Source organism: Marmota marmota, unplaced genomic scaffold (assembly GCF_001458135.2).
Source record: "Marmota marmota marmota unplaced genomic scaffold, marMar, whole genome shotgun sequence".
Taxonomy (NCBI): Eukaryota; Metazoa; Chordata; class Mammalia; order Rodentia; family Sciuridae; genus Marmota; species Marmota marmota.
This window is the reverse complement of record NW_026000223.1, coordinates 7,229,248-7,238,676: the sequence shown is the minus strand read 5'-3', so window position 1 is coordinate 7,238,676 and position 9,429 is coordinate 7,229,248.

Sequence of the window (9,429 nt, the reverse complement as noted above, 5' to 3'; positions counted from 1 at the left end):
TTTTTTTTTTTTTTGTAGTACTGGGGATTTTTTTTTTTTTATTATTGCAGTACTAGGGATTGAACTCAGGGGTACTCTACCACTGAGGTGTATTCTAGCTGTTTTTATTTTTTGTTTTGAGACACAGTATCCCTAAATTACCCAGATCGTCCTCAAACTTGCACTCCTCCTATCTTAGTCTCATGAGTAGCTGGGATTACAGGTATGTGCTACTGTGCCCAGTGATACCCTGCCTCTTGGGAAAAAAAAAACCAGAAGCTATATGTATTGAAAATAAGTCCCCTTTAAGAAATTTAGTAAGATAGCTTTGGAGCATGTCTAAAGTTCAGCTGGGGACTCAGGCAGGCATACATAGGAAAGACCTCTGGAACATTCTGGCACATCCATTCAGAGAATTAATATAAAAAGGGGTTCCATTTCCATCTTTGGGGTTAAGAAAACATGCATGTTTCTGATGTTCCCCCTCTTCCCATTCCCGTCCCTCATTTAGCAAGAGAAGTAGAAGCATAATCCAGTCTGCCCTAAAAGCATCCTGGATATTGACAAACACAATATAGGCAAAATTCACACAAGTGAACCCTAATGGGGACTTTGCATTATTTAGAACTGCTGGAAAAGGCAAGACAAAATGTAAAGTGATTTTGGTCATGTCACTCGTGGTTCATCCCCAGCTCTGATTATAATGAATTTCCAGAATGAAGACCCTGTAGCACTGGATGACATCAAGTTGTGAAATAAATAATTATTGTTAGTAGAGCACCCACCAAGGCAGAAAAGTCATCTTTATTTTGTTCTTCTATTTATTTATTTTTTGAATAGGTATAACTTACAGAATTCCAAAAGGGCACATCTCTACAATTTCTGAGCAAGGGTTGAGATGATGAAAGTTTTCTGCTTTATCAGCCATTTGCCAAAGGGGAAAAAGAGTGAAGCAGAGTGTCCCATTTCCTAGGGATTTTAATTCATGCAGCTTCTCACTGCAAAGACTCACAGCTTGTGCCCAGCTTTTGTCTCCTCACCTTTGGCCCTGAGCTTGGCTTCCTTGGGTTACCCTTTGTTATCGACCTTGACCCTGTGATGCTGGGAAAAAGGCTTTGGACTAGTCAGGGTCTTGATGGGCTTGTAGAATCAAGACAGATTTAAATTCTGGGGTGTCAACAGATTCAAAATTCAAAACAAGAATTTCAATTCCTTCTTAGTATATCTCTCTCACTCTCCTGATTCATGTGTTGGAGAGACTTTTTTTCTGGCATCCTGAGGTATCCCTTCTATATCTCCAAAGGCCTGACGTTGAAAAGTTCAATGCAAACGCTCTCTGTCAAGCTGTTTTTTTTTTTCCTCATTAATTTTCTTAAGTAAAGCAGTATACAAGTGATTAAAAACAAAGCACCCACAGCCAACAGACATAATAGTAGTTTATTTTCTTTCTTTCTCTTTTTTAGTACTGGGGATTGAATTCTTTGCCAATGAGCTATAACTCCATGACTTTTTATTTTTTGTTTTGAGCCAGGGTATCTCTAAATTGCTGATGTTGGCCTTGAATTTGTGATCTTCCTGCCTCAGCCTCTGAAGTTGCTGGAATTACAGGCATATGCCACTCTGCCTAGCCATATTAGTTTGTTTTCTATTTAGTGCAATACCTGAGGTTGGTAGATTATAAATAAAAATGGTTTATTTAGCTCACATTTTTGAGACCAAAAGTCTAATCAGCATGGTACTGATTCTGGTGAAGGCTCTCCTGGCTGCAAGACATCATGGCAGATTGCATTATGATGGAAATGAGAGAGAGAGAGAGTGCATGTGCATGGCAAGACTGGAAACTAGAGAGAGTCTAGAGAGAGAGAGAGAGAAAAAAAAAAAACTAGAACTACTTTAATCCTTTCTAAAGGCATGGCCTCAATGACCTAATGACCTCCCAGTAGATCTCTCTTCCGAAAGGACCACCATTTCTTAGCACTGGGACCAAAGTTAGAACATCTGAGCCTTTGGGGACACACTTAACTCATATCCAAATCATAGTAACAGCCCAAACCAGAAAAGCCACATTAGTTAAAAACCATGAGTGTAATGTGTTCTTTTCCTCGAGTTTCCTTCCTCCCATTCTATATCAGGATGGAGGAGACTCTCACAGGTCTCTGTCCCCTCTCTAAGCTGGGTGAATTTTTCATTACTTCAGTCAAAACGCATAATGATGGTTTTATTTATGACAGGAGACATGTTTTAAAACAGTTGTTTTAAAACAACTGACAGAGTTGCAAGATGGGAAACGACAAGAAAGTGCGATTTTTTTCCAGGGGGGGAGGGGGATGGGGAGTTGGCAAAGGAGAGCAGTGTTTTCCTTATTAAAAGTTGGAATTCAATCTTTATTCCTTGAGAAAATAAAGGAACTCATACAGGGAGAAGGCTAGGGTAGTATTCAGGGAGAAGGCTAGAAAGTGATAGTACTCAGAGACCCCTGGCAATTGGGCTTCCAATTTCCTTAAACTACTTCTCACTGAGCTCCCTGGAGAATGCTGGGTGAGAGGGAAGGGGTAGTATGGGGGACAGGAGAGAGGTGAACCCCAGCCTCACATCTCTGTACAATCGCACCAGTCAGCTTAATGGGATCAATGAAGTCCCCAGATCTCTGCCTTCAACACAATTCTTCGGCCAAGAATGCAAGACATGTCCTCAGAACAGGGAACAATAGCTCATTGAGGATCCGGTAGGCTTAGGGAAGAGAAATATGGTTTTCTCAGCCTGTATTTAAGGAGGAATCCTTCTCTTATGGCCAACAGGTGGAAATGGTCATCTTGTCCTTAGAGCTGCTCCTTCCTAAAAGTCTGGGGAAGGAGACATTACAGAAGATGAGGCATTATCTGAGTTTAACCATGCAAGAGAGGAGCAAACAGAGAGCAAAAAATTAAGGCACAAATGAGGAAAACTGAGGAAAATTTTTCTCAATAAATGAGGAAAGTAGGGAAAAGAAAAAAAGAAATGTCCTTAGATTTGAAAGAAGTTGCTCTTCACTGTGATTCTGAATCAAGATAAATAAAGAAAGAAAGAAAGAAAGAAAGAAAGAATGAAATCAATCAATCAATCAATCAATCAATCAATCTCTGGAAGGGGTGATAGGACCCTACAAAGCAATTTGAGTACTCCTGCCTCTTCTATTTAAAAGTCTTTATTTCCTGGGCCTGGTGGTGCACATTTGTAATCCCAGCAATTCAGAAGGCTGAGGATTGCAAGTTCAATTAGGCAAATTAGTAATGTGTCTCAAAAATGCATACATACATACGTACATACGAACAAGGATGTAGTTTAGTGGTTGAATGCCCCTGGGTTTCATCCTAAGCATCACACAAAACAAAACAAAAACAACCCAAACCCACTTTTTTGGTGGTATGTTGGTGGCCCAGGTGCCATGGAGAGGAGGAACTGAAAATGGCAACTCAGGCAAAGGGTCTTTGTGCCTCTCCTTGGTTTCTGATGTGATCATGTTGATCTGTGATACACTTGACTAATTCTACCAGCTCCACTCTTCCCAGGTGGGCCATGATTCTGCTGTGGGGTGTAAAGGCAGGAGCCATGTCCTGCACCCAGGAGCTATACTCAGACCTGGGCAGGATGGATAAGTCAAGCATTTGGTCTATTTCTTCCTTGGGGACACAAATTCAGACTTTCTTAGAACACAACTACCCCTTACCACTCTGCAAGCAAAGCAGGATATTGGTGTCTTAAACCCCAATATGTTGTGCCAAATAGAAGCATGTTAATAATCCCCCTCCCTCTCCCCCACATGAATTGGATTACTTAACGCATCTTTTTGGAGATGTCAGCAATTTAATAGAGGCAATAAGTCAGGGCTGCCCTTGTGTTTTATTTTTCTGCCAGTATTTAGTTAATTAAAGAATGCAAATTAAAACACCTTAATTTATATAATATCAATACCAACGCCTTAAAACATTTGGCGTAACTGCTCTGGCACGTCCCTTACATAAACTCTTCAGAGTAGTGCTAATAAAAATGAAAAAGGTTGTAAATCAAATGTAATTTATTCATTTTTTGTTTGGTATGAAAGCAGATGCCAAAATCAAGTTATTTATGAGCACGTAATAACAATAGGCATTTTTATTAGTTGCAAATGACAAAAAAGGGTTTCAGAAGGATGTATTTTAATTTTGAAGTATCTCTAGGTATATCTATTTTCTCCAATCTCTAAAATTTATATTTTTGCACCCCTTTCTCCCCGAAAACAAAAAGAGTTAGATATTGAAAAACATAGAAACACCCACTCAGAAAAGCACCTTTAACCATCTACATGTAGGTAGATGCTTAAAACAATAAGTCCTATGGTATATGAACCAGGTGAGATAAAAGGTTTGTGATTTACATCTGATTCCTTAAATATTCCATTAAGAGGATTATCTCAGAAGAGGCTCGGATACAGAAGGATTTGGTGTGTGGCCGCTTTCCTGTGGAGCCTCAGAAATGAACTACATGTATGTGAATGAAGAGCCTTTTCACCTTTCCTTCCTTTGCGGATGTGACTTGCTTTGTCTGGTGGATCTGAGCCTAGAGTACACTTCATTCACTCCTCGAGGAGCAGTAGGGCTCCATCCCTGGGTGCTGAGCAATGGATGGCTGGATGGCATACTTTCCCTTGTCATGGCAAAGCTCCCTGGTGCAACTGTCCTCTTTACATCCCTTCCCCCACCTACCTTCATCTCTACCCTTCGCTCAAACAGGTCTCAGCACATGTGGGAGGACTGAGGGAAGTGTTGGATCATCCCTGATCCCATTCTGACAAACCCAAGCAAATTCACAAATATAACCCTCTAGCTTGCTTGGGAGGAAAGAAACCAGTACAAATACGATGTTGAGTTTATTCATTATCTTTTAATGTAATCATGACCAGCTTGGCACAAGAGGAAGTTCTTCAGCTGAGGGAAATGGGTCCTAGGTGGCCACAAAGGTTGCCAAAAACCCCAAATATGGTGTATTTTGGGGACTTCTTTTTTGATGTTAAAAGCAGCAATATACCTTTTCCATTTGCAGCTATGAGATTCCCTCCTTGGCCTCAGATTCACTGCAATTGGGAGCTAGAAACATACACTTCTTCAAGTATATGTTTTCTTCTAGGGGCGGGGGGTACCAAGATGAGCCAGAGAAGGTCCTAGAAGAGTTAACAGTCTACTCCTCACCCCCAATTTCCCTCTGTTCTGTACTGTCTCTCTGGGCCTTGGGAAATGAGAATCTATAGGGGCAGACTTGAGGAGCAAGTAGACTTTCTGCATTTTATTACAACATCTCACAACGGGCTCTCAGTGGTGGTTGGAGGATTCAGAGATTAGGATGTCCTTGTGGTCACTTGCTGGGCAATTCCTCAGGGGTGTCCTTGTGGAACCTACATATTGCCATGCAAGATGTGGGTGCAGTCTCTCATTTTTCCCCCGTGCTACATGTCATTTTTAAAAGCCAATTTTAATCTTTACATTTATTTATATCCCTCCTACCTCCATAAAAGAGTTGAGGTTGCTTGCAATTCAAAACGCAGATACAGTAAAACCTGAAGCCATTAACAGAAAAGTAAAAAGATCAGAGCCAAGTACAAAGGAGGAGGGGGGGAGGAAGAAGGAGAGTAATTATACCAGAGGGGAAAAAACTTAGATTAAAGAAAGCTAATGCAATTGAGAACAAAACCCAGCTCGGAACTCCAGGGTAGCTTGGTGGGCGGCTGCCAGCTATTGTAATAACTATAGATTATTGTACCTCAAAGGTAGATTTAAATGCCTGCTGAGGACTGGCTGGCTGTGTGAGCTTGGTCAAGCCACTTCATCCCTCTGAATTTCTGTTTCCTCATCTGTAAAACAAGGATTAACTTGCTCATCACAGGGTTCTTGTGAGAACGCGGTCCAACAGTAGCGACACTCACTCTCGCTTTCATGGCAGGCACTGTGTGCCAGCTACAGTTCTAAGTATTTTACATAGACATCTTTAATCAATTCTAAGATGCATTTTTTCACATTTTTAACATCTCTGACATGGATTTAAAAAAAGCATTATGTCACTGATTATTTAGCACCATTTTCTCTCTCTTTGTTGAACCTAAAATAATGGTGCAATATGAATTAGATGAAATATGTTATTAACCCATTTGAGCCTCATAATAACTTTATAAGGTAGGTAATATGTTTTGTTCCATTTTACAGCTGATATTGACTTGTCCAAAGGTTGTAGCTGACAGGCAGTGGAGCTAAGACTGTGATCATATGCTCTTTGACACCATACTGTCCTTCAAAAAATATTTCAGCAACCAACATTTCAGCAAAAATTTGTACTGCTGGGCACTGGGGACATTAAATGAAAAGATAAGTACTTGCTCCAAAGGCTCGGACTTTCCTGTGAGGGGACCAACATGTAAACAAGTTGTAACAACTCAAGGCATTAAGTGCATCAGTGGAGATATATTCAAGTCACAGGGGCAGAAAAGGGAGAGGTGATTAATTTCTCCCAAGCTTTAGCCCTGGGGCTTAGCTCTGTAGTAGTAAATGCCCTTCTAGCAGGTCAGGAGAGATACATGTTTTCTTGGCTTTGAGGTGAGTCTGGCAAGTGGATCTTCAAGTGGCAGCCAGTGAATGCCCTTAGTGGACATGTTCTCAATAGCAGAGAGAATCGGAGCATAGGTGTTTCTCCTATAGTCTTATGGGTGGTAGAGGAAAGCATCGGGCTGGTGCTCCCGGGTATCGTTTGGAAGTGACCTTTGAGGCAGAGACTAAGGGAGAGGTTTGCCTCCACATATTAGGGTTGGAGGCTCTGTTCTGGACACTCAAGACAGGAGGGAAAAACCTACAAAGGAGAAGAAGAGGAAGGGAAATTAACAAAAGAAAAATGCAGTTTTAAAAGGAACAAGACAGATGGGGTGTATAGGTCAGTGGTAGAGCATGTGCTGAGCATGCATAAGCCTGGGTTCAATCCCCAGCACGTGCACACACACACACACACACACAAAATGAGATAATAAGCCACGTGGTGGTGCATGCCTGTAGTCTCAGCAGCTATGGAGGCTGAGACAGGAGGATCGTGAGTTCAAAGCCAGACTCAGCAAAAGTGAGGCACTAATAGGCAACTCAATGAGACTCTGTAATAAACCCTAAGTAAATATGAAAAAGGGCTAGGGATGTAGCTCAGTGGTGGAGTGCCCCTGAGTTCAGTCCCCAGTACTGCCCCCTCCCCCCCAAAAAAGAATGAGATAATAGTCTTTGGAGCCCACAAAGGGTATTAGAAGAAGGAGCCAACTTGAACTTAGAGGGACAATACTTGGGTTTGAGACTCGATTTTGCTTCTTATGAGCACATTTTCCTTTGGAGTCTCAATTTTTATCATTTAGCTAATAGGCATCATAACATGGAACTTACCTACTTAGATCAATTAAGATAATAGATGTGAAAGCACTTCCCAAATGAAATAATGCTATGCAAATGGGACTTGCTATCATCTTTCTAGCCTAGTGTTGGCTTTGTGTGCTTGGAAAAGTTCCAACAGGGGAACAGAGAAGAACACGGGGAAGGGACTTCTCCACAGTCTCAGGCAGTCACTCAAGGAGCTTTACTTAGAATTCACAGCTCCCTCTGCGGGGGCTCACTGGCCCTCCCCCTCTGACCTAGTGAGGAAGTTTGAGGACTGCTCTGGAGGATTCCACCTCTAGACTGCAGGGACTCTGCTGTAAGGGTGAGGTCCCGGACTAAATTTAAGCTGACATTGCAGGAGATGTTAGCACATATCTTTTCCTATGAATAAGGAAAGTTTAGCAGTCAATAAATCAGGTCTTCACAAGGCAAATGAAGCAAAGCAAATTCATTCTGATGGAACTTCCCCAGTGAAACTATCTCTAAAATTTTAAACAGAATAAACCTTAATTTATTAAAGCATTTTTTTTTGACAAAATGAGAATAGTATAACAAGTCCACCAGACCTGAGTCCCTGGCCTTAAGCACTGCTGTGTGACCCTCTTCATTGTATAGCAATGCCCCTTTATGAAAGGGGACAAGTTCCAAGATGCCCATGGATGCCTGATACTGCGGGCAGTACCAAACCCTATAAGTACTGTTTTTTCCTATACGACCTATCTACAAAAAGTTTCATTTATAAACTAGGCATGGTAAAAGATGAACAACAACAACAAAAAAACATAATAAAATAGAACAATTATAACAATATACTATAAACGTAATTTAAAATTTATGAATTATTTTTGGAATTTACCATTTAATGTTTTTATACCTTTGACCACAGGTAATTGACACCACAGAAAGAAAAATGAAATAGAAGATCAGGGGACCACTGCAGTATTGCCTACAGGAGGGGAGGTTCCACTTTGGAGGTCCTGGACTTCAAGTCCAAGGGTATACTGGTCTGTAGGCCTCACAGCCAGCAGCCTGAGAGTGGAAAAGCAGATGTCCAGGACGAGGGGACTCGTGTTAACAGGGACATCAGAAATTGACTCCACCTTGTCTGGCCTTTCTTCCCAAGGTAGGGAGGAGGAAAGTGGGAGGAAGAGGAAGAGGAGGAGAAGAAGCCTGAGCATTGGGAAGGGTAAAGCAAAAAGAAGGGATTGAAAAGAGGAAGAAATGGAGAAAAGAAGTGGAAGAGAGTTGGACCAGCCAAAGGAGGGAAGAACAAAGCAGCCATTTGCACATGGAGGGCCTTGGATCTGCCCCACCAATTCTAGTCCTTTCCCCGGACCAGTTTCGGCATCGCCCACTCCTCTTCATCGCTCGCCCTTCTGCGAGACGCTGGGCCTTGCAAGCAGGGCCTGCCTTCCTTGGCAGCAGACAAAAGGCCATTTCTGAGTTACAGAGAAAATGTGTTACTTTGCCAGAGGGCCGGGTAAGGGCTGCCCGGGCCAATCCTCGGCCGAGCGCTAGCGTTTGCAGAGGGGGCCTGTCAGTCACCAGGAACCCTCCGTGAAAGGGGCCCCTTGTCAACTTCCCCTGCCTTTGAAGTGACTGGGATGGAGGTGCTCAATTAAAAGCCCATCAGTCTGTAAGTAAATCAACGCCTATCAGGCTTGTCACATCAAACAAACGATTATTACCCCAGCCCGCCCACCCCATTAATCTGGCTGTTCCTTCTTGACGGCTCAGGGTCAGGGCAGCGTAAATCCTGTACTGGATTGGAGCCACCTGGATCGGGATGAAAGCCGTGGTGCAACTTACGGGCGCACTCAGGCATTTCCCAGAGTGCCCCGGAGGGAGGGAGGAGGAGGAGGTCAAGAGACGGGGACCCAGGAGCCGCTTGGAGACTGGGAGGGTCACGGGAAGAGAGGCAATGAGATAGACAGGAGATGAAGACAGAGAGGAAAGAAGTGGAGAGGGAGAGGGAGAGAGGGAGAGAGAGAGAGAGAGAGAGAGAGAGAGAGAGAGAGAGAGAGAGAGAGAGAGAGAGAGA